A 27,293-nucleotide genomic window follows, 5' to 3' on the forward strand; every position below is an offset into this window, starting at 1 on the left:
CTATCCCATCCTTGACTACTTATTTCCCGGGTACAAGCCAACCCAATACACTCCGATTCTAGGTTCGGATCAACCTTTCCTTGTTTTGGAACCCCTCCAAAACAAAACCAATCACTCAAACTGAGTATAACAATTTATAGCATAAATAAGTACAAAGAAAGCTCCTTCAATGAGCGAATATAACTTTAAATACACTTTACTCAAGAGAAGAAGACCCTTTTTGGATTTTCTCAAGGTGGATGGAGACTTGAATGTGCACTTGAGGAGTTGGTGAGCTTGGATTAAAGGCTTCTTGAAAGCTTTGAATGAGCTCTTGCTTAGGGCTGAAAAGTTGGCTTGAAATTCCTTTTTCAAAATCTCTCTACTTGAATCCTCTTTCTTTTCTTGTTATTGATTCCCACCTTTTTATCCCTTTTATAGCTTCAAGAAATAGTGAAAAATATTCTAGGCTGAAATAGAGCCGTTAGACCACAATAAATGAGCATTAAAAGCACTTAAAACGGTTAAAAAACTACCCGTTGCAGAAAAATCCCGTCACAGGGGTCGACTCATGCCTGAGGGTCGACTCATGCCTGGGGGTCGACTCATGGGTCGACCTCTGTGGAAGAACAACAGAAAATAACCAGAAAATAAGGTTTTGTGATTTTTGGCCTAAAAACAGTAGGGGTCGACTCATGGGTCGACTCATGGGTCGACTCACAGGTTGTGCCAAGCCAAAAAATCTACGTGCCAAACAGCTCATTGTCATGAGTTGACTCATGGGTCGACTCATGATTTTCAAACATGCATATTTTTCAAAATACAAGTCCAAAAATAATAAAATTTTCACCAATGGATCATAAATCTTTTGTTCTATCATTTGATACTATCAAATCAGAATTTTGGTAAAATTATAATTTTGCCCCTGAAGAGCAATAAGACTTTTTCAAGTGAGAAATATTAGTACCCCTTCAACTGCTTTGTAATCATCAAAATCAATCTAAGGAGCAACAGGTACCCAACTAGATTAGGCCTGGACTGAGGTCTTCCAATTCGTAGATCTCAAATTGAGGCATTCTAGATAGGGAAGAAGATAGATGGAGACAGACCTCGCAGATCTGTCCTACAGCAGCCTTTCCTGTAGATCTGTTGATGGAGATCTCACCCGTGCCTCAAACGACCTCAGATCAACTCCAGATCTGAGAGAAACATATACCAACCTCTTCTCAAGAGATTTCAGGTCCTGGACCTGATGTTTGGGTGGCTACAAGAGAGGAGGGGAGCAATCTGGTTGGCGGCTGCAAGGGGGAAGGGGCTAGCGCCTCCTTGCTTTTCTTTCCTTTTTAGGACCTGGCGGCAAGAAACCCTAGGGTTTTTTGCTCCTGGGACGTGGAGAATTGCTGGAAAGAGAGGGAGAAGAGAGAGAGAGACTTGGGAGAAAGAGTTCTGTATTTTCTTGGCTTTAATCAAACCTATACACAGTACATGTATATATAAACACAGGGTCAAGTGACCCAAACCCAAAACTCCCTTGACCAACTCTATGGGAGATTAAGTTAATCTAAGCCCATGTACACCCATGACTTGACCTAATCTCACCTATCCTAGGCCTAGACCTGTTCCATAAAGAGTTGGTCTCTTGAGGCCTACACAACCTAGACCTCAAGAACCTGAAAGGCCCACAGTCTTTCAACCTAGGGCCCAACTAGCCCTAGAGCCTCCATGAATCCCTCATGAATGATGGACCTTGGCCTTAGCCTTGGTCCCCTGGGCCTTGGGCACACCACCTGGATCACAACAAAATGGACACCAACTCATCCCTTATCCACTAAAGGCGTGAGGTGTGGCTTAAATTGTGCATGGAGTGATTTCATGAGAAACCTTTTCTCATGTAATAAATGGGGCGTAAAAAAAGGGATAAGGCGCAAAGATTGATTGCCCATTCAAATTTAAACTTTATTTTGAATTTAAATGACCAACCAATCATCCTTATCCATTCATATGGCATATTAAAGTGGGACGTGGAGAGGGCTTGGCATGATGAAAAATTCATGAGAAGTTTCTTCTCATGAATTCAAATGGGTGCAATGGAAGTGAGGTGGCGCATGGAGATTGGGTCAAGGTGGTTTAATTATTTAAACCAACCTAATTGAACTAAATAAGTTAGGTCCAATTAGACTAATTTAAATCCAACTTAATTAGACTTAATTAGGCTTAATAAAATCCTAATCAAATCAGGAATTGACTAAGCCCAACCCTTGATCAAATCAGGGATCAAACTATCTTGACGATTAGGTCAACTCTTAACCTAATCGGGTCAAACCCAACTGAATCCAATTCAATTGGACTTGATCCAAAAATAATTACTCAATCAAATTGAGTTAATTAGTGATCAAATCACTAATTAAATCTTTCATAAATACTGAGTCCAAATCCGATGGGCAATCGGGCATCAGAATTCATCGATATGTAACCCTGATTGAAAAGTTCCAACCAGTGGGACTCTTGACCCCGGTACCAATAATGTGTGAAACTCGTGATCAGAGAATCCTGATTCTCGATCATCGAGTCTCAAACATGTAGGATTCTACATCAGCCATCAGATCAGATAGGAACCTCTAATGTGTGTGAGCCCACAGGTTCGAACCTAAGCCGGTAGCACAGGAACCAATTCCTGTACTAATCGAAGTGACCATCTAGCAATGGTACCCGAGTTCGGATAGGTCGAATAGTCACAATCGTAACACTCAGAACCTACATGAATATGGTTACTGTATAATTCATCCTTTTGACCCTTGTGTTTAGGACGACTCAGGGTTAAACTGTCAACCCTGTCAAACAGTCCTGTGACTCCTCACAAGGACTATCCTGGACAAGGTTTTGCTAAATTGAAACACGACTGTACACAGCTCCTAAATTGGAGTGGTCAATCCCATCTTGACACACGCACCGACAAGTCAAATACTTGACTACACCCAGCAGCCTTCCGTCACTGAATTAAAAATTCAGGTAGTCCAGTACCTAAGTGCAGTGAGTTGCTTGCAAGTCACCGTGGCGGTCTCAGGTCGGAGGGATATTTATACCCATATTCCATCGGAGCAAATCTTGACAGTAGAAATAGCTCCGGAGTCGGTCACGTTCAGTGCAGATGTACTCTTACATCTCACCTGTATGCCATACCAGTGTCTCCACACTTATTGGTTAAGAGGACAACCAACCTGTATGGCATACAATGACCTATGCTTGATAAACGTTGTCGTCCTTGATAACAACGTATCATTTGGTCATGAACAGATTTAAGGACTAAACGATAAATCCTCCTTTGTCGAGCTAAATAGTCCTAAGAACTTCACCACAACATAGGAGTTCATTAGAAGATGAAATATTTTATGATGAAAAATATCAAAATAATTTTTATTAATTCATAATTCATGTACAAATACAAAAATGAGCACAACCGTCAACAGGCTGATGATTGGCTTTGGGACACTATTCCCAATATTGGACTGCTCTCGTCATGATCTTCTGTCGCTCTGTCTGCCACCTCCTGCTCCTCCAGAAACCATCAAAGCTGAGCACCGTCACCTGAGCTCGAAGCTGGGTTCTCCCTCCTAGAAACTTCATTCTGAAGAATCGCTACGGTGATCTCGTCCATCTTGATGGTGCTCTTCTTCATTAGAAAAGCAGTCACCAAGGACTCATATGAAGGGAGAAGCGATGCTAGCAAGACCAGCACCCTGGTCTTCTCCTCAACTTCCTCGCCAACACTGAGGAGATCGATAAGGATCTTCTAGAAGTGGCTAAGATGCTCCTGCACGCTCTATCCCTCAGTCATCCACAGCTGGTAGAACTGCCTCCAGAGAAAGAGGATGTTGGTGAGAGATTTCGTCATGTACAACTCTTCGAGCTTCGACCACAGCACCGTCGAAAAAGTCTTGTCAGGCACATGGATCATCACCTCATCCATTAGGTACAAGCGGATCATACTTACCATCTGCATCTGGAGCCATCTCCAATTCTGCACCTCCATGATAGTTGGCTTATCCTCACACAAAAAAGCATTGATCAACCCTTGCTAGATGATAAATGATATATTTTTACATTTATTGAAAGTATTTTTGATAATTTATGGTGCTAACGTCTTCTTAAAAACCTAATTTCGTGAATAAATTAAATTTTCTTGCAAAAATAAATAATTTTAAAAAAATATAAAATTAAAAAATATTTATGAAAAATAAATATTAATTCAATTGAGCAATTTAAGTAATAAAATAATTTTAAAAAATTTAATACATATTTTTTCTTATTTTTCAGATGAAAATTAAAGTGAAAACGGAGCCAAAATACTCTAAAAAATAATTTTTATAGCCTCCAGTGCATGGTGGACCGACCGATCTATCCACAGAAATTAGGATGCAGTCCACAGAAAACTTCACGCGGTCCACAGGCGTGTTTCACAGTGAGAGAGGGATTTTTGCACGATCTAACGGTCGAAAACTCATCCATCATCAGATCCGACGGTCCATGTTTGCTGCCTGTTTATAAGAAGAGGATTTGCACGATCTGACGGCCCAGAAGCAATCTATCATGCGATCGGATGGCTGAGGATGCTCCCGACTGTGTTAAGGAAACCTTTTGCACGATCCGATGGCTAGAACTTCATCAGAACTCAAACTGAATGGCTGACATTCGATCCAACTTTGATTCTGATTAAAATATTGATTTTCTGGGCAGATCTGGGCAGTTCAAGCCTGATCTGATGGTCAGAAATATTTTTAGGAGATTAAAATATTTTCTAAAGATTTTAGGACTCATTTTCCTACCAAAAAAATTATGAAAAATTCATCTATAAATAGGGGGTCTGAGAATAAGCTTTGGGAGCAGAAAAAATTAGTAGAAAGTGAGAAAAAAATAGAAGAAAAAAATAAAAAAGCTTTAGAGACCCAAGAAAAAGAAGGAGAGAAGCTAGTTCGCTGATCAACCATCTTTTCGACAAGGCTTAGCTGATCAACTCAAATCCTTGTTACAGTTTTATTTTTATTTTATTGCTCTTTTTAAATTTTTTGTACTTGAATTTCAATTTTAATTAATGTAAAATTTATTTTCTTACACTTTAAATTTTTATCTTTTATTTTTCACAAGTAGATGCTAGGATCTAGTTAGTAAATTTTAGTACCAATTTATTTTATACTTTTTAAATTTTTATTATTTATTTTTATTGTAAGTAGATGCTATGATTTAGTTAGTAGATCTTAGTACCTGATTTATTTTTTACGCTTTTAATTTTTATTTTTCGACTTAAATTGCTTTCTTCAAAATTTTATTTTTTTTATAAAATCAAAGATTTCAAATCAAAATTCTGCTTTCTCTGTGGATTCAATCCGACTTACTACTTTCTATGTGTTTTTAATTTTTATTGAAGTCAAAATTTGATTGATAATCATGGTATCCTAACGATAGCATCTTGACCCTATCAATTTTTGGCACCGTTGTCAGGGAAGGCACCAATTTTAATATTTGATTTTTTTAATTTTTTTATAAATATAGCTTACTAATTTTTTTGATTATTTTTTTTATAAAAAAAAATTCAAAAAAGAGATAGAAAGCTTCTAATTTTGCTTGGTGAGATCAATCCTAACCCTAATCCTAACTATTTTTTTTAGTATTAATTATTATTTTTTTAAAATTAATCTAAAATTCATCCACATAAATCTAATAAAAATTATATGATAAGAGTAGAAACTTAATTGTTAGAAGCATTTATCATCTTAGATTTTTTTTTGGTGATCGCTGGAGACAAGGTAAGTTTTCAAGTTTAATTAATTTCATGCATCTAATTTTGTTGCATAGAATCCCTTATTTGAAATTGGTTATGCATATTCATCTTAAATCAATTTAAGGACAACACCCAAAATAAGATAAGGTGGAGATCTCATCACCCTTTCTTAATCCAAAAATAACCAACCAGCATCCCGCATTAACCCAAATCTAACTAAAATCAAGTAGACATGGGCCTCTAAGATCAATTGAGTTCAGTTTGAGTATTGTGGTCAAGTCAAGTACAAAGTAAGTTTGGACTCATTATTGAAACTAGTGTCTAAGGCTAGAGGTTACAAAGGCTCTGCCTAAGTGGACTCGTGGTTATTTAATTGATTCTGTTAGCTTACCTGGCCAATTCAATTGGTGTGTAAGGCAAGCAACAGGAGGACCCCCACGACCTCACCTCTTACCTGACTAGTTGAAGGAAGTGAGAACAAACCCAATTTGTATTTAGACTAAGCCACTCTACATAGAACTGTTAGGTCTAAGAAATCCGTAGGTGTCTAGGTTTAATTATCTGCTAACTTGATTACAATTAACACTCAACTACAACTAAGTCTTCTCACCTTTCGTCTTTAGGTCTAGGGCTTTCTTAAGGATCTCACCTTTAGAACTTCTTTCTTTCTTTCTCTTCTCTTTTTCTTTCTCCCTCTTCTTAAAAAATAAAATTAAAAAAAAAAATCTGAACCACACATATTAGGATTTGCACTGATACATGCATGGTATAATTTTTTATCCTGACCTAGTTGAACATAATCTTGAAATTTAATGACTGATTCATGTTAAACCTGAAAATCAAATGGCTGAAAATTTTGAGAACCACCTAGGCAGATGAAGGAATATTTTATTCCTTCCACCTATAATCCATCGACGTGAAGGGGGGAAATTGCTTTTTCTCGTAGGATCTTCCAGATTTCATCAAATCTGAGATGGAATAATTTTTTAAAAATTTATCCTACATATTTCAGATCTAATTCTCTAGATATAATTTTATTATCTAATATTTAAAATTTAAAATTAAATCTAAATCTATGATGAAAGAAGAAGTATCTCAAGGGTAATCTGATTATCCTGTAGATGATCTCTGCACAGCCCAAGGTTCTGATGTAGCCACGCAAGCGCCTGGCCTCTATCGATATCCACTCAAGTAGGATCTGGAATGTCTTATCCTCACAAATCTATGCTCTAAAAATCAAATCTTTATCTGATTTGAAAGTTCTTCAGAACTCCTTCTGAAGTTGGAGCAGCAGCCTGTCGAAGATGTCCTGCAGCCTTCTGTTCCAGGCATCACCACGCCTTGGATCTTTGCCAGATGGACGTCCAACTCTTTGGACATGAAGAGGGGAGGAAGGAGAGTAGGGAGGATATGGAGAAGAGAGGAGGGGGTGGCAGCTATTGAGTTTTGTGTATAAAATAATTTCTTCCATGAAACCCTAGGCGCAGCAGGGTTTATATAGACCTTGTATGCTGCACAGTGCCACATCATTCAACCAATCAAAAAATTCCAATAAATTTTGAAAAAATTTTGATTAGTAGAGTGATGTCATCTGAACACATCAGATAAGAACTCCACTCTCTCTCCTAAGTTGGCGCCAACATTGGATAAGCTCAATCAAGGTGGTGCCAAAGAGTCCATGTTTATCAAGACTCTTTGGTTCTTATCCATTTGGGGCGCCCACTTTAATCCAATTGGGCTCATGCCATAATCTGATTATGGCACCCAATTCAATTGGGTTTTGGTATGTGGACACTCTACAAAAATCCTCCAATGAGCCCTCTTCAGTTTAAGACCCATATATCAACTTTTGACAGATGTCTTAAAATGAAATTAGCAGGTGTTATCTTAAATTCATCTCATAAATTAAGACAAGCCTTTTTTGAGCTGGACAAGCTTCATTTAAACTGAGAGAAATCATCCCAAGGTTCTCTGGATGAGTCAAATCATATTTGGCTCAGTAGAGACTGAAAAGATTACATGAGGAGAAAGTTAGGCTCAATCGTGTGCTAGCACGATTTTCTTGAACCTAATTGGATCTAATCCAAATCAATTGGGTTAGCCTAATTGATGACATCCAGACCCTAACCCTTGTTTGTGTGACCCAGTTAAGTTCAATTTCATATGGTAATGAGACATGTCATGATCTCATCATCGACATCATCGAAACTCCTTTCGATGGACCAGAACTCTTCTGATTCAGACAATTAGAATGATCGATCATCAATATTATTCTAATTGCTCCCAAAATCCACCAATGACACCTAATAGTATGTGGTGGCAACCCATCAGAACTGAAGATGAATCTCTCGATGCAGTTACCTGTGTGATTGAGTTCCTCTATCATGAGTCCCGACTGAATTAGGGTTAAGGTGAACTCGTCAAACCCAACATCAGTCATATGAGTTAATCGATCGATCCGAGTCCGATGTGAAATCTTAATGGAAAACTCCTTTTCCATTATTTCACTCTGCCATGGCTATGGGCTTAAGGACTCGATCTTTCGATTATCATAGGACTACTCCTCTCATCTACCGAGGTTGATAGATCCCATCTTGGTGCGACCTAGTTCCTATAATGAATATGCTACAGCCAACATACACCTCAGGGTTTCGAATGGCTAGGAGATCGAGTTATGATGTAGTCAAACTATAACACACTCAAGGTGAACTGTCGATGCACCTCAAGTCAAAGAACTAGACACACAACTGTAGCATCGAGCTAGTCATTAACGAGAAGGTAGACTTCCTTATGACTGCTCGAAGTAGTCATGCTCAGTACTTTCATTCTCAATGAATACCTGTACTCTCACTCTGGTGTCTCCACATCGTAGACTCAAGACACATCTACTCTAAGGAAGTGATCGTACACCAACCTTCCAAATCAATCACCATCCTCGTGATGATCCTATGGTCAGGAGCTGTTTATGAGTTAGTTATGTAAATTCATGCCTTAAATTTTTAACTCTTGAAAATATGAATTTACATTCCCACTAACTCAAAGGATGTATCACAAACACAATGTGATAGAAGAATAATCTTTTTATTCATTTATAGTCAAAATTATAAATTTGTCCTTAGATCTGTACAGAAATATGTCAGCCAATCTGATATCTAGGGCACACATCTAACAAACTCCCACTTAACCTAATGCCAATTGGCTATATATCTAAGTCTCATCTTCTCAATGTGGCTTCGATCTTCTATTGGCCTAATGGCTTAGTCAGTGGGTCTGCCACATTATCTGTGGAGTTGACTCTCTTGACCTTGATATAATCCTTTTCGAGATAATCATGGATCAAATAGAATCGCCGCTCGATGTGCTTGGACTTCTGGTGAGATCTTGGCTCCTTAGCTAGGGCTATAGCGCCATTATTGTCGCAGTAAAGAGGTATGGCATCCAATGACATCACTCCAAGCTCTGTGGTAAACCTTTTGTACCAGAATACCTCCTTCGCAGCTTTCGATGCAGCAATATACTCTGCCTCCATGGTGAAATCAGCAATCACCGTCTGCTTGGAACTCTTCCAGCTAACTGCACCACCATTGCAAATGAACAGACTCTCAGATATCGACTTTCGATCATCTATATCAGATATAAAATCTGAGTCTGTATATCCCTGAATCTGGAGTTCTCCATTCCCAAAGATTAGAAACATATCCTTAGTCCTTCTCAAGTACTTAAAGATACATTTCACAGAAGTCTAGTGCTCTTCGTCTGGATTTGACTGATATCTGCTTGTGACACTCACAGCATGGGCTATATCAGGTCGTGTACATAGCATAGCATACATGAGTCTCTCTATTACCGAAGCATAAGGGATCTTGCTCATGCGTTCAATCTCCTCAGGTGTGCTAGGGCACATCTTCTTAGAGAGATGAATGCCATGTCTAAAAGGTAATAAACCTCTTTTGGAGTTTTTCATGCTAAACCTTTTTAGCACCTCCTCTATGTACATCTTCTGTGAAAGTTCGAGCATCCTATTTGGTCTATCTCTATAGACCTTAATACTCAGTATAAAAGATGCCTCTCCTAGATCTTTCATAGAGAACTCTTTAGACAACCATACTTTGACTGAGGTCAACATGGGAATATCATTCCCAATTAGGAGGATGTCATCTACGTACAGTACGAGAAAGATAACTACGCTCCCACTGACCTTTTTGAACACACATGGTTCCTCCTCATTCTTGATGAAACCAAATGTTTTGATCACATCATTGAAACGAGTATTCCAACTCCGAGATACTTGCTTAAGTCCATAAATGGACCTTTGCAGCTTGCAGATCCTGTGATCATCATCACTGGATGTGAAACCAAGCGGCTGTTCCATATAGATATCTTCCTCAAGATGTCCATTTAAGAATGCCGTTTTCACGTTCATCTGCCATATTTCATAATCGAAATAGGCTGCAACAGCAAGCAATGTGCGGATGGATTTTAGCATGGCTACGAACGAGAAGGTATCCTGATAGTCAATGCCTTTGTATTGACTATAACCTTTCGCTACGAGCCTAGCCTTGAATGTCTCCACATTCCCATCTGCACCTTTCTTTCTCTTGAAGATCCATTTACACCCAATAGGTACAATACCTTCAGGTAGATCTACCAAGGTTCAGACTTGGTTTGAGTGCATCGAGTCAATTTCTGATCTCATTTCCTCTAACCATTTCTCGGAGTCGATATCTAATATCGCCTCGTCATAGGTCTTGGGGTCATCACCATGAGCCCCATTTTTCGTGAGGAACATTTCTTCTACTTTCTCTTGTATGGTACCTAAGTACCTTTCAGGAGGATGGAAAACCCTAGTCGTTCTACGAGGTGGAAGAGGTTGTATTGGGACTGGTTCTGATTGATTAGGTTCCTCAGGTTCTTGAGCTTGTTGCTCTTGGGAGACATTCTCCTTGAGCTTAACTATTCTTCTGATGCCACCATCTTGAAAAAACTATTTTTCAAAAAAAATAGTATTTCGACTCACAATCACATTGTGGTCTTCTGGAATATAAAAATAATATCCTAATAACTCTTTAAGATATCCTATAAATTGAGTTCTAAAAGACCTGAACTCTAACTTGTCCACCTACTGTCTCTCGACATGAGCTGGACAATCCTAAATTCTGAGATGATTCAGACTTGGCTTCTTACCATGCCATATCTCATATGGTGTGGTAGGAACGGTTTTAGAGGAAACCTTATTCAATACATAAATTACTGTCATGAGACAATGTGTCCAAAGAAATTTGGAGAAATTCGTGAAGCTCATCATGGAACGGACCATATCTAATAGGGTCCGATTTCTCCGTTCTGAAACCCCGTTGAGTTGAGATGTTCCAGGTAGAGTCCATTGAGAGACTATGTCATTATCCTTAAGATAGTCTAGGAACTCCTGACTAAGGTATTCACCTCCTCGATCTGATTGAAGAACCTTAATGGACTTTCCTATTTATTTTTCTACCTCATGTTTGAATTTTTTGAACCTTTCAAAAGCTTCAAACTTGTGTTTCATTAGAAACACATACCCGTACCTAGACATATCATTGGTAAAGGTAATGAAGTAGATGTAGTTGCCTCTAGATGGCATATCAAATGGGCCGCACACATCCGTATGTACTAGGGCAAGTAGGTCTGTGGCCCTTTCCCCATGTCCCACAAAAGAAATCTTGGTCATTTTGCCTTGAAGGCATGATTCACAAACTGGATATGACTGTTATGATTCAGGTGGTGTGCCCAAGGCCCAGGGGACCAAGGCTAAAGCCAAGGTCCATCATTCATGAGGGCTTCATGGAGGCTCTAGGGCTAGTTGGGCCCTAGGTTGAAAGGCTGTGGGCCTTTTGGGTTCTTGAGGTCTAGGTTATGTGGGCCTCAAGGGACCAACTCTTTATGGGCCAGGTCTGGGCCCAGGATAGGTGAGATTAGATTGAGTTATGGGTGTACATGGGCTTGGGTTAACCTAATCTCCCATAGAGTTGGTCAAGAGAGTTTTGGGTTTGGGTCACTTGACCCGATATTTATATATACATGTACTTGTATAGGTTTGATCGAGCCAAGTAATAGATGACTCTTTCTTCCAAGTCTCTCTCTCTCTTCTCCCTCTCCTTACAGCCATCCTCCACACCCCAGGAGCAAGAAACCCTAAGGTTTCTTGCAGCCAGGTCCAGATAAGGAAAGAAAGAAGGGAGGCACTAGCCCCTTCCTCCTTGCAGCCGCCAACCAGATTGCTCCCCTCCTCTCTTGCAGCCATCCAAACACCAGATCCAGAATCTAAAATCTCTTGAGAAGAGGTTGGTACAAGTCCTTCTCAGATCTGGAGTTGATCTGAGGTCGTTTGAGGCACGGGTGAGATCTCCATCAATAGATCTACAGGAAAGACTGCAGCAGGATAGATCTGCAAGGTCTGTCTCCATCTACCTTCTTCCCTATCTAGAATATTATAATTCGAGATCTATAAATTGAAGGACCTCGATCCAGGTCTGATCTGATTGAGTACCAGATCTTGGATTTTTTAGAGGTGATTTCGGAGGCGTTCTTCATCTGGAACGAAAGGCTGACGAAGAAGACAGCAACCAGACTGATTTCATCAAGGGCCTTGGATCGAGTCCAGAAGTCTCCAGATCTATTCGTTGCTGGTTCTACTGCACCCAAGATCCATGAGAGGAGCCGGGATCGTGCTCCAATAGTTGGTATCAGAGCCACGATGGTGAGAAAGCAGTTTCAAGCACGAGAAGTTGAAGATCCCAAGTGCTGAAAATTTTTAGCAAGGCACCATCAAGGTATATTCTACACTTCTTGATTTTATATTGCTTGTTTGGCTTGGATCCAGTCATGGACAGCAATATGAAGGTAGATGTCGAGAAGTTTGATGGCAAGGAGAATTTTTTCATGTGGAAAATTCAGGTGGAGGATCTTCTGGTGCAAGCAGATCTGGATCAGGCTTTGGATGAGAAGCCTGAGGGAATGACAGATAGACAGTGGGCATCGTTGGAGAAGAAAGCATGCTCGGTGATCAGAGAATATTTGGTGGATGTGGCATTGTATTCGGTGCTGGAAGAAAAGACCCCGAAGGGCCTTTGGTCGAAGTTGCATACCATGTATATGGGGAAGAATATGTGCAACAAGCTGATGCTGAAGAAGAGGTTGTACAGTCTTCGGATGCAGGAGGGATCTGATGTAATTGGCCACATTCAGAGATTCGACCAGTTATGCATGAAGTTGGTGAATATCGGGGTGAAGCTAGATGAGGAGGACAAGTCCCTGTTGCTTTTGTGTTCATTGCCAGGATCATATGATTCTTTGGTGACTACACTGCTCTACGGCAAGGAGACTCTGGAATATGAGGATATGGTCTCGGTGCTGAGGTCTAATAAGCAAAGGAAAAAGTTGACCAGAGATCGAGCTCCCCAGGAGGGTTTGGCAGTAAGGGAGAGGACAGGTAGAGGCAGAGACAGAAGCAAGTCCAGGGGGCGGTCCAAGTCCAGGAAGGGAAAGAAAGAGGTGAAATGCTTCAAGTGCAATGAGTTCGGGCACTTCAAGCGAGAATGTCCACTATGGAAGAGCAAGAAGGGAGAAAGAAGTGGCTCAGAATCAGTGAGTGCAGTTGCTGGGTAGCAGGTGGAGGATGATCTACTTGTGGTATCAGATGGTCACAGTCATTACACAGAGGAGTGGACACTAGACTCTACGTGCTCACATCACTACACACCACACAGGTCTTGGTTTGCGACATACACCAAGACAGATGAGGGATCAGTGACTCTAGGCGACAATCATCCTTGCAAGTTGGCTGGGATAGGGACAGTCAGGGTGAGGATATTTGATGGGATTGTGAAGACATTGATAAATGTAAAGCACATCCCAGAGCTGGAAAAGAATCTGGTGTCACTTGGCTACTTGGAGCGCAGTGGATACAGCTTCAGCAGTAGGGCTAGAAGTGGAGTACTGAACATCTCCAATGGAGCTATGGTGGTGATGAGAGGCAGGAGGTTGGACAATAACCTCTATCACATGGAGGGATCTGTGGTGACCGAAGAGTCTGATGCAGCAGCTGCAGCACAGGACCAGCAGGGGGCTTACAGGATGTGGCACCACCGCCTAGACCACATGGGTGACAAGGGGCTGAGGGAGTTGAGCAGGAGAGGACTCATCTCTGATCTGGAGGATGGTGCTACAGGGGAGATCTGTGAGCCCTGCCAGATGGGAAAGCAGAGGAGAGTTCAGTTCAATATTAGTACAGCCCGCAGTGCAGTCCCTCTGGAGTTAGTACACACGGATGTGTGGGGACCAGCCCCAGTTTCAGCTAGGAATAGGGCCAGATACTTCATGACCCTGATTGATGATTTCTCAAGGAAACTCTAGATTTACTTCATGAGAGAAAAGTCTGAGGTCTTCACCAGGTTCAAAATCTGGAGAGCTAAGATGGAGAAGGAGCAGGAGAGGAGCGTGAAGTGTCTGAGGTCAGACAATGACGGGGAGTACACCAGCAGAGAGTTCCAAGACTACTATGAGGAGTGTGGGATCAGGAGACACTTCTCAGTTAAGGAGACTCCACAACAGAATGGGGTGGCCGAGAGGATGAACAGAATACTTCTGGAAAAGTCACGATGCATGAGGCTGCAGGCAGAGCTTTTAAAGGCATTTTGGGTTGACACAGTTGACGCAGTGGGTTACTTGGTCAATCGGTCACCTCACACTAAGTTGGATGGCAGGCTTCCAGAGGAGGTGTGGTCTGGGAGGACAGTTGGGCTGGACCATCTATGGGTATTTGGGTGCGTGGCCTATGTGCACATTGGAGCTGGTGAGCGGAGCAAGCTAGACGTCAGATCATGCAAGACGGTGTTTCTAGGCTATCTACGAGGAGTTAAGGGATACAGGCTGTGGGATCCCTTGGAAAAGAAGGTCATCATTAGTCAGGATGTGACTTTTGATGAGGAGTCAGTCCTACGGATGCGAGCAGGTATGGAGGAGCAGCAGGAGCAGGAGGAGGTCCAGCAGGGTGCTGCTGGACAGCTTACCTCTTTGATTTTGCCTCTTACAAGTACTACGGGAGGACATGACATTAAGATGGAGAATCTACCTAAGGTGTCTCCACAAGTGGAGAAGATTCGAATGGATGATCGAGGTGGAGAGGTCCAGCAGGAGCGAACTGGATCGAGGACTGATATCGGTGTTGCCCTACACAAGCCCAAGAGGACCATCAGGCAACTGGACCGATATGGCTTCAAGAAAATACTGTCATATGCCCTGGTAACAGCGAATGGAGACCCATATACGTATCAGGAGGCTATTGAGAGCTAAGACAGAGCGCGGTGGGTCTAGGCGATGTCCGAGGAGATGCAGTCTCTCCACCAGAACCAGACGTGATGATTGGTGCAGTTGCCATAGGGGAAGAGGTCCATTGGCTGCAAATGGGTCTACAGTCGCAAGGACAGAATGGAGCTGGTTGAGGCTTTGGGACACCAAGGTGGAGATTGTTATGATCCAGGTGGTGTGCCCAAGGCCCAAGGGACCAAGGCTAAGGCCAAGGTCCATCATTCATGAGGGCTTCATGGATGCTCTAGGGCTAGTTGGGCCCTAGGTTGAAAGGCTGTGGGCCTTTCGGGTTCTTGAGGTTTAGGTTATGTGGGTCTCAAGGGACTAACTCTTTATGGGCCAGGTCTGAGCCCAGGATAGGTGAGATTAGGTTGAGTCATGGGTGTACATGGACTTGGGTTAACCTAATCTCCCATAGAGTTGGTCAAGGGAGTTTTGGGTTTGGGTCACTTGATCCGGTGTTTATATATACATATACTTGTATAGGTTTGATCGAGCCAAGTAATAGACGACTCTTTCTCTCAAGTCTCTCTCTCTCTCTTCTCCCTCTCTCTCCAGCCATCCTCCATGCCCCAGGAGTAAGAAACCCTAGGGTTTCTTGCCGCCAGGTCCAGATAAGGAAAGAAAGAAGGGAGGCACTAGCCCCTTCCTCCTTGCAGTCGCCAACCAGATGCTCCCCTCCTCTCTTGTAGCCACCCAAACACTAGATCCAGGATCTGAAATCTCTTGAGAAGAAGTTGGTACAAGTCTCTGTCAGATCTGGAGTTGATCTGAGATCGTTTGAGGTGCGGGTGAGATCTCCATCAATAGATCTATAGGAAAGGCTGCAGCAGGACAGATCTGTAAAGTCTGTCTCCATCTACCTTCTTCCATATCTAAAATACCCCAATTCAAGATCTACAAATTGAAAAACCTTGGTCCAGGTCCGATCTAGTTGGGTACCAGATCTTGGATTTTTTAGAGATAATTTCAGAGGCGTTCTTCATCTGGAACGAAAGGCTGACGAAGAAGACAGCAACCGGGCTAATTTCGTCAAGGGCCTTGGATCGAGTCCAGAAGTCTCCAGATCTATTTGTTGCTGGTTCCGCTGCACCCAAGGTCTATGGGAGGAGCCGGGATCATACTCCAATAATGACTCAAAAGTCAACGGACTCAATAGCCCAGATTTTTCTAATTTGTTAACCTTGTCTTCTACTATATGACCTAGCCTTAGGTCCCACAGATACTTATCATTTAGACTATCTCTAGGCCTTTTAATTCCTATGACATTCATATTTTTCTCAATATTAAATACAGATACATCAATATGTAGTTGATAGAGATCGTTAATAAGAAAATTATTTGTAATTTTATTATTTTCATAAAAAATATTACAATGGTCCTTATGAAAGCTAATCACATAGCCTTCTTGTGCTAAACATGAAACAGAAATCAAATTTCTGCTTGCTGCAGGCACATAATAACAGTCTCTTAAAACTAAATCTAATCCTAACGATAATCGCAGAGGGTAGGTTTTCACAGCCACAGCAGTAACTCTTGCTCCGTTCCCGACGCATAGGATCATCTCCCCATCCCTCAGCCTCCTGCTCTCCTCAAGATCCTGCATAGAAGTGCACAAATGAGCACTAGAACCAGAGTCAAGCATCCAACTGGATGCAGAAGAAACCGTAAGATTAGATTCTAAAATGAGCATACCTCCAGAAGGATCATCCTTCTTGTTCTTCAGGATGGCCAGGTACTGAGGACAGTTTCACTTCCAATGGCCGTCTGATTGGCAGTGGAAATATTTTCCCTTATCAGCAGCCTTCTTCTTCAATTCTGTCTTCTTCTTTTTGCCATCCACCTTCTGCTTCTTCGTAGACTTCTTTTTCTTTCCAAAAGACATTCTCTTGGAAGAAGTCCGCTCCACAGTAAGAACTGAGCCTTTTGAACCCTTCATAGAAAGCTCAGCCGTAACCAGTATGTTCATTAACTCGGCCAAGGTACACTACATCTTATGCATATGAAAGTTTATGATGAACTGACCATATGCATCAGACAAGGACTGAAGGATCACATCAATCTGAAAATTCTTATCTAAGATGATATCGAGCTTCTCAAGTTCCTCAAGATCCTTGATCATTGTCAAACAATGATCTTGGACTGACTGCCCATCACGCATCTTGACCTTAAAAAATCTTTGACAGACTTGATACTTGGCCGTGCAACTTTGTTCACCAAACAACTCTTGCAGGTGAGCCAACATTTGGCGGGTAATCAAAATGTTCTCATGTTGGCGCTGCAAGTCATCAGACATTGCACCCAACATGTAGTACCTTGCTTTGTTATCATCATCCGTCCATTTTTTCAGAGACGCTCTCTATTCAGCAGTGGGACGTGCTGGTATGGCAGGTGGGTCCTGGTCCAAGACATGAGTCAATTTTTTGAAATCCAGAATAATTCTGTAGTTTCTCAACCAGTCCTTAAAATTGGGTCCAATCAGTCTATGGGTGTCTAGAATTTTGGTCAGGGGGTTTGAGGCAGACATGTTTCCTGTAGAGAGTCAAAAGTTTCTACTTAGATTTTATAATCAGACTCAATCAATTTATTTAAGATTTTTATTTTTAAACAAATTAAGCTCCCACTATTTTCTCAAATCCGTACACTCTCTTGGTAGAGATGTGAAAATCTCCGTGATCAATGATTTTTAATGGGTGGTACAGTCTCACCGACTGGCTCACCACCTCACCTAACAGTTATTGGTGATGGGTCAACCGATGAGTGGATAACTCTTGTCCAATGATTCTCTAATTATGGTGCACCCAAAACTTGGTCTCCAATTCATGAAGCTCACCGTGTCCGGGATATTGCTCCAATCCTTAGTTAAGTCAAACCCACCATTTGTACAAACTAGATTCCTGATTGGGTCCCTCACCGTATCCAAAATATTGAGCCCAACCCATCCTCTAATCCATAGCATCCAATGCCTAATGGACATGGTTGCATCTTTTCGGTGCAACTGAGCCACTATAACCAGTCGAGAACAATCAACCTCGGGAAGGGCCCGCACATCCATAATGGTGGAAGATCTAGACTTAATATTTTCTTAAAAAGATTTATTTAGGCCTCATTAAATTTGACTTGACATAGTCATAACAATTATGACTAACCTAGTGGCATGGGTTAGCTCGAATTGTTAGCCACCTCTAATCCGAACTGAGTCGACACATATGGCCAGATAAGTGAGACCGATGGGAGGGATATGCCATTAACTTGATAAGAACATATTCGAGTCGAGTAGCTCCCAATTAAAAACCAGTCGGTTGCATCTGCCCAACTTACCTTAGATACCAAATTATCGAACCAGAACTAATTGGGTTAGCCTACAATCCAGGCTCTAACCATTGAGCCAAATTAGGTCTTAACTTGATCGAGTCACATCTAAATGTGATTCGACCTTGACCCAGACTTAATCCTATTAGGCTGGTCAATTATTAGCTTTCATGATCCCACCTAACCAACTCTTGATTCGGTTTGATCAACCGCTAGACCAAATTGAGCTACCCAAGCACGAACCCAATTTTATGAAAATGTCTTAGATCTGAAATTTTTAATTTTAGATCTAACTTAATTTCATAAGCTTAATTCATTAATTAAGTTTGGGTTCATAAACAAAGCATGTAAAATAAATCCTAGGATTTCAGGATCTAGGGTTTTGCAGAAAAGTAAGTTTTGATTTCTGATTAAGGATGAACGCGTGGTACCCCTACACGTCATATGAACACCCCATTGAATGGAAAGAGAGGGTCTTAAAACTCTACTTTGTTCTTATGATCGGACGGTCATGAGGAACACCTTAATCAGAAATATAAATCTAACTACAAAACTAGTTAGATCTAAATTAACATATCACATATACAATTTAAGATCTAACTAATACATGCTTTGCATATATCTCATGTATCAAAAATCAATCTAATTAATATGCTTTCAGATCTGATACATCACATGTAATATTTAAAAAATAGAATTTAAATTAAACTATTCAAAATAAAAATTATTCTAGACAAGTTACTAGAACAATTCTACAACTAGTCTAGGCATGCAACAGATCAATTTTATGAAATAATTAAAATTTTATTTTTTATTTTTTAATCTGATTATAATAATTATAATATTAAAAAAATAAATAATAAATTATATTTAATTCATATTTTAATCTTATTAAAATATAAAACTTAAGACTATTCATAGATTCAACTAATCCTAGTCTAGTCATGCATCTTATGCATGTTAGATCTTCTTAGATTTAATTTTAAATATTTTGGTTTCAGATCCTATCATATCTGATGTGATATCTAAAATTTTTTAATATCAGATAAATTAAAATTAAAATCAGATCTAAAATAGATCTGAAATAGAGCCAACAACCTGGCTCTGATACCACTTGAAGGGGGGAAACCGCTTTTCCTCATAGGATCTTCCAGATTTCATCAAATCTGGAGTGAAATAATTTTTTAAAAATTTATTCTATATATTTCAAATCTAATTTTCTAGATCTAATTTTATTATCTAATATTTAAAATCTAAAATTAAATCTAAATCTATGATGAAAGAAGAAGTACCTCAAGGGTAATCTGATTACCCTGTAGATGATCTCTGCACAGCCTGAGATTCTGATGTAGCCACACAAGCGCCTGGCCTCTACCGGTATCCACCTAGACAGTATCTAAAACATCTTCTCCTCATGAATCTATGCTCCAAAAATCAGATCTTTATCTGATTTGAAAGTGCTTCAGAACTCCTTTTGAAGTTGGAGCAGCAGCCTGTCGAAGATGTCCTGCAGCCTTCTGTTCCACGCGTCACCACGCCTTGGATCTTTGCCAGATGGACGTCCAACTCTTTGGACATGAAGAGGGGAGGAAGGAAAACAGGGAGGATATGGAGAAGAGAGGAGGGGGTGGCATCTATTGGGTTTTGTGCATAAAATAATTTCTTCCATGAAACCCTAGGCGCAGCAGGGTTTATATAGACCCTGTATGCTGCGTAGTGCCACATCATTCAACCAATCAAAAAATTCCAATAAATTTTGAAAAAATTTTGATTGGTGGAGTGATGTCATCTAATCATATTAGATAAGAACCCCACCCTCTCTCCTAAGTTGGCGCCAACATTGGATAAGCTCAATCAAGGTGGCGCCAAAGAGTCCATGTTTATCAGGACTCTTTGGTTCTTATCCATTTGGGGTGCCCATTTTAATCCATTGGGCTCATGCCATAATCTGATTATGGCACCCAATTCAACTGGATTTTGGCATGTAGACACTCCATAAAAATCTTCCAATGAGCCCTCTTCAGTTTAAGACCCATATGTCAATTTTTGACAGATGTCCTAAAATAAAATTGGCAGGTGCTAGGAATTAGTAGGTGTTATCTTAAATTCATCTCATGAATTAAGACAAGCCTTTTCTGAGCTAGACAAGCTTCATTTAGACTGAGAAAAATCTTTTCAAGATTCTCTGGATGAGTCAAATCATATTTGGCTCAGTAGAGATAGAAAAAATTACACGAGGAGAAAGTTAGGCTCAATCGTGTGCTAGCACGATTTTTTTGAACCTAATTGGATCTAATCCAAATCAATTGGGTTAGCCCAATTAATGACATCCAGACCCTAACCCTTATTTGTGTGACTCAATTAGATTCAATTTCATATGATAATAAGATATGTCATGATCTCATCATCAACATCATCGAAACTCCTTTCGATAGATCAGAACTCTTCTGATTCAGACAATTAGAATGATCGATCATCAATATCATTCTAATTGCTCCCAAAATCCATCAATAATACCTAGCAGTATGTGGTGGCAACCCATCAAAACTGAAGACGAACCTCTCGATGTAGTTACCTGTGTGATTGAGTTTCTCTATCATGAGTCCCGACTAAATTAGGGTTAAGGTGAACTCATCAAACCCAACATCAGTCATATGAGTTAATCGATCGATCCGAGTTTGATGTGAAATCTTAATGGAAAATTTTTTTTTCATTATTTCACTCTGCCATGACCATGGACTTAAGGACTCAATCTTTCGATTATCATAGAACTACTCCTCTCATCTACCGAGGTTGATAGATCCCATCTTGGTGTGACCTAGTTCCTACAATGAATATGCTACAGTCAACATACACCTCAGGGTTTCGAATAGCTAGGAGACCGAGTTATGGTGTAGTCAAACTATAACACACTCAAGGTGAACTGTCAATGCACCTCAGGTCAAAGAACTAGACACACAACTGCAGCATCGAGCTAGTCATCGACAAGAAGGTAGACTTCCTTATGACTGCTCGAAGTGGTCACACTCAGTACTCTCGTTCTCAATGAATACCTATACTCTCACTCCGGTGTCTCCACACCGTAGACTCAAGACACATCTACCTTAAGAAAGTGATCGTACACCAACCTTTCAGATCGATCACTATCCTCGTGATGATCCTATGGTTAAGAGCTGTTTATGAGTTAGTTATGTAAATTCATGTCTTAAATTTTCAACTCTTGAAAATATGAATTTACATTTCCACTAACTCAAAGGATGTATCACAGACACAATGTACACAATGTGATAGAAGAATAACCTTTTTATTCATTTATAATCAAAATTATAAATTTACCTTTAGATCTGTACAGGAATGTGTCAGCCGATCTGGCATCTAGGGCACACATCTAACACGATGTTTCCATCATTCTATGGGATCAAATATTCTGACTCTAGTCCTGAGGCCGATTTGAACCTGTTAGCCCAAAAATTAGATAAAATCGACTTTCTTATAGATAAATGCCTAGCCCTTGGTCTACAATCTCCTGCACAATACACAACACCTCCCAATTATCAGAAAATTTGATCTATCTGTATTAGCCCAGCCCATTATGTTAGTGAATGACTTATAGCTGCACAGTTTCCACCTTTCATCCAAAAATAAGTTCAAGTTGCTCAAAGTTACTTCAATCCTGTCAATGACCCATTCTTAAATGCATATAACCAAGATTGGAGGAACTATCCTAATTTTTCTTGGAGACCCCAACAGATTTAAGCTAAGATCCAAATTTTTTTTGTGCAGAACTTTCAAAATAGGCCACAATACCAAAATTATGTCTATAATAGTGGTCAACCTAGTCAGCCTACTCAACCATCCTATTACAATCAGCCATCATACCCACCTCTTCAACAAACTAATCTAGCCGATGATAGATTCAACCAACTCCAACAAATGATTATGACCTAACAACAATCCCTCCCTAGGCTAGAAGCACAAATATGTCAATTAATTGCATCTACTATGAGGAGAAAACTAGATCAATTGCCAAACAAACCAATATCAAATTTTGAAAATGACCCACCCATCCACCAATCACCTGGATCTAGTCATCAATCTAATATCCCACCTAAGAATCCTCAATTTGAAAATAACAAAGTAACTTTTGAGCTTAAAAATGATGAAATTCTTAAGGATCCATATCAAAATCAAGTGAGTGAGGCTAGTGTTGATGCTAGCCAAGATGTAAATTTTGAAGAAGAGGTTAGTACTGAGACTAACCCAATAGAAGAACCTAAACTCGAAACTTATACTGAGAAGAGAGCGGATGAGTTACTCGAGATATATTCACCAAGAGTCTCATTTTCTTCAGCCCTAAAAGTCAGTTCTTCCACTTTAGAATCACCTCCTCCAGAATTGAAATTATCCTTGATCACATCTGAGTACACATATTTAAAATCAACTGACACCCTTTCAGCACCCATTACTTCAAACTCAACTCCTAACCCAAAAACTCAATTCATGAGCATTTTAGAAGAATAAATAAGAGAAATTCTCAATAAATAAGGGTCTGTGAATGGATTTGTGAAGTATCTTTCTAAAATTAAGAACGAAGATGTAAAATACTTTCTGAAGATTGGCAACAAAATACTGAAATTTATTGTAGGCCATCTTCTTGAGATTGACAATCCAAAATCATTGAAATTTGTCAATCTAATATTTGACACGGGATAGATGAGAGAATCAGCATGGTCTAACTAAAGATGGTAAACTTAACACTTTCTGGAAGGTAACCCAGTTTTTAATTTTCAGTTTTGTACTTTTTGCTATCTTTTGTATTTTATTTAGGTTAATCAAGTCTTACTTAGTGTCTTTTGTAGAGATCTGAAGATAATCTTGGCTAAGTTGGGAGGAGAATCAATTTTGAAAAGACTTCTGAATCAGATGACATCTCTCCTTTTCTTTCTCTTTGCATGCACCCTTCATTTTTTCTATTCCATTAAGGACAATGTCGATTAAGTTGGAGGAGAGAATAAAAATTTTTAAATTTTTTTAAGTCCTCAAGTAAGTTAGTATTTAGTATTTAAGCACCTGATTACACTTAAGAATTGAGTTAAACTAAGTATTTTTTTTAAAAAAATTGATGCACAGATCAGAGAGTTTGTGAGATATTAAGGAATCAAGTATTAAGAAAACTCAATAAAGAGTTAAATTTAGAACTTCAACAATTTTTTTTGAGCATTTCTAAATTTCTCTACCAGCATCAAAGAAGAGTTAACTTCTTATGGATTTGTGTAAAGTAACTTTACGTTTCTTCATATATTCCAAAAAAAAAAAATTCTAAGTACTCCATGCTGAGTAATCGGGCCTCTTTGCCTAAGTAAGTATTGAGTTTCACATCAAAAGATATGAAGGATAAAGAAGCTTTGTTGTAAAGCTAGTTTTAACTCGTAGCCTGTTTGATTCGAGTAAGTAGGTCCGAGGGGTATTCTATACCTAGTGCCCTAAAGCCATCTGGTTTGGGAGTCATTGGCTGAAAACTTGTTACATAGATCAAACAGAAAGCTTAAAAAGTTAAGACACTCAATGGCAATATAATATTTAAAAAAAATTAATAAATAAATCAAGAATGAAAATAACAATATACTTATCCATATGAAGATTAACGATTTAGAGATAAAGGTAGGGATAATTTAGAAAAGTTCAGAAAAAATTTAGTATTCTTAGTTTAACTCTTATATTGACTAGTATTAATACTCCAATGACATACCTCATTTATACTCTACTGAACAGCAGTGGCCCTTTTAAAAATTATTTAGTAAAATTTAAGATTTTAAGTTAAATGGTACTTGATTCTAAATTCTTTTTTTACTTAAAGACGAGCAAAGTTCAAGTTGAGAGGTGTGATAAATAGTATATTTTTATATTTATTGAAAATATTTTTAATAATTTATGATACTAACATCTTCATAAAAACCTAATTTCATGAATAAAATAAATTTTTTTACAAAAATAAATAATTTTAAAAAAATATAAAATTAAAAAATATTTATGAAAAATAGATGTTAATTCAATTGAGTAATTTAAGTATCAAAATAATAAAAAAAAATTAAAAATTTAATTCATATTTTTTTTTATTTTTTAGATGAAAATTGGAGCAAAAATGGAGCCAAAATATCCTAAAAAATAATTTTTATAGCCTCCAGTGCATGGTGGACCGACCGATCGGTCCACAAAAATCAGGGCACGGTCCATAGGAAACTTCATGCGGTCCACAGATGCGGCTCACAGCAAGAGAAGAGTTTTTGCATGATCTAACGGCCAAAAACTCATCCATCATCAGATCCGACGGTCCATGTTTGCTGTTGGTTTATAAGAAGAAGATTTGTGCGATCCGACGGCCCAGAAGCAATCTATCATGTGATCGGATGGCTGAGGACGCTCCTGACTATGTTAAGAAAACCTATTGCACGATCCGACGGTCAGAACTTCATCAGAACCCAGATCGGATGGTTGACATTCGATCTGACTTTGATTCGGATTAAAACATTGATTTTTCAGATAGATCTGGGTAGTTCAAGCCTGATCCAATGGTCAGAAATATTCTTAGGAGATTAAAATAATTTCTAAGGATTTTAAGACTCCTTTTTCTATCAAAAAAATTATGAAAAATTTATCTATAAATAGGGAGTTTGGAAATAAGCTTTGGGAGCAGAAAAAATCAGTAGATAGTGAGAAAAAAAATAAAAAATAAAATAAAATAACTTTAGAGATCCAAAAAAAAGAAGGAGAGAAGCCAGTTCGCTCTATAGAGTATGACAAAAAATGAAGAGGTCATCAACCATCTTCCCGATGAGGCTTGACTGATCAACTTCAGATCTTTGTTACAGTTTTATTTTTATTTTATTGCTCTTTTTAAATTTTTTATACTTAAATTTTAATTTCAATTAATACAAAATTTATTTTTTTACACTTTAAATTTTTGTCTTTTATTTGTCGCAAGTAGATTCTAGGATCTAGTTAGTAGATCTTAGTACCAATTTATTTCATACTTTTTAAATTTTTATTATTTATTTTTATTGTAAGTAGATGCTAGGATCTAGTTAGTAGATCTTAGTATCCGATTTATTTTTCATACTTTTAATTTTTAATTTTTGACTTAAATTACTTTTTTCAAAATTTTATTTTTTTTGTAAAATTAAAGATTTCAAATCAAAATTTTATCTTCTCTGTGGATTCGACCTGACTCACTACTTTTTATGTATTTTTAATTTTTATTGAAGTCAAAATTTGATTGATAATCACGGTGTCCTAACGACAACATCATGATCATATCACTAGATGAGCACGTCTTTCGCCGTTGCCTGCCATAAGAAAAAATTACTCTTTCTATCAAATCTGTTGATCTCCATCTTGATTGTGCTTGTCTTCTCCATCTTCTATCTCGATTACCACCATCGCAACCTATGCTTTGGTACCATCTTGCTTTGATACCAATCATTGTGCAGGATCCGGTACCATATGGTGCAGCAAAAAAAAATAAAAAAAATAAAAAAATATAATTCAAATATGTAGATCGATCTCAAGCCAACCTCCATGGGGCATGCAAGCTTCACTATGAGAGAATAAAACATAATTAATATAAGAGAAACTCACTACTCAATTCTTATACAAGAGTCTCTCAATAAAAAATCTCAAAATTCTCATAAAAGCTCTCTGAAATCTCTCTTGAAATCTTTCTGCACATCCAGAACGTCACCAGCTCTCCAATATAATAAACGGCTCGTCAATCAGAGCTATTAGGCTTCAGAATCTCAAAAATACTGTTACAGTAGGAATATAGAGTTTCAATCAATCTTAGAACCATCCGTGGCCATCCGATCGTGATCGGCTCACACCAGAGCTATCTGATAGTGCAAAATAGCCTCTGATCATGCTTGATCATGTTGGGATGGAGTTTCAGTTGTCCAATCATGATCGGCTACGATCTGGACCTTCGGATCATGTAGAAACTCCCCTAGACCGTGCGTAGACCGTGTGTTCGATCCATGCGGCCCCATGGACCGCCCAGCACCCCACGATCCACGGTGGACTGTGCAGGAGCGCTAGGCCTGGGCGCCCATGCGCACTGGGCCGGCCCGCATGCATGCCTGTGCTAGGTCTGCCTGCACATGCCTGCGCACGTGCATCTCCACTGGGCCCAGCTGTGCCACCGTCGGCCCACCGCCAGCCTCCTTTTGGGTTGTTCTTAGGCTCGTTGGACTTCGTTCATCATTTTGGATCTCACTGTGGGCTCAATGTGGATCGAATTTTGAGATATCAAATCTCAATAGAGGAGGTTGGTCGGGAGGTGGAGGAAGGCAGCGACAGAGGCAGCAAGCATGAGAGGGCGGGTGATACCCTGCAACCATAGGTAGATGCGGAGGGATTTTAGTGGGGATCGGGGAATTAGGGAAATATTTTGGGGAAGAGAATCGACTAGTGGAAGACAAGGGAAAGGAAAGCATGGGCATGGTTTTTTGGTGCGGTTTGTTTTTTTTTTGATTTTTCATTGATTTCAAACCAAACCAAACTGAAAATCAAAATTTTTTAAATTTTGAAACCGCACCGCACCGAATATCAAAAAAAATGCAATGATTTGTCTTATTCGATTCTGTTCGATGGATGTCTGGTCAGGACACCACCTCCCAAGATCTTTTCAGTACCATGCGATGCAGTAGGAAGAAAGAAGAAATAAAATAAAAAAAAAATAATCAAAATACGTGGATCAGTCACAAAAGGGCTCGCCTCTACGGGGCATGCAAACTTCACTATGAAAAAGAAATTTTACAAGAGGAGACCTCACCCTCAACCCTTGTACACCCAATTCTCTCTCACTAGAAGTTTTTCTCACAAAAGCTCT

General features: G+C 39.4%; 1 pseudogene; it reads right to left on the reverse strand.

The window, feature by feature from the left end:
* The window catches only part of LOC105056249 (uncharacterized WD repeat-containing protein C17D11.16-like), a 76,254-nt pseudogene that overhangs the window by 38,938 nt on the left and 10,023 nt on the right, over nucleotides 1-27,293 (reverse strand).

Source organism: Elaeis guineensis, chromosome 13 (genome assembly GCF_000442705.2).
Source record: "Elaeis guineensis isolate ETL-2024a chromosome 13, EG11, whole genome shotgun sequence".
Taxonomy (NCBI): Eukaryota; Viridiplantae; Streptophyta; class Magnoliopsida; order Arecales; family Arecaceae; genus Elaeis; species Elaeis guineensis.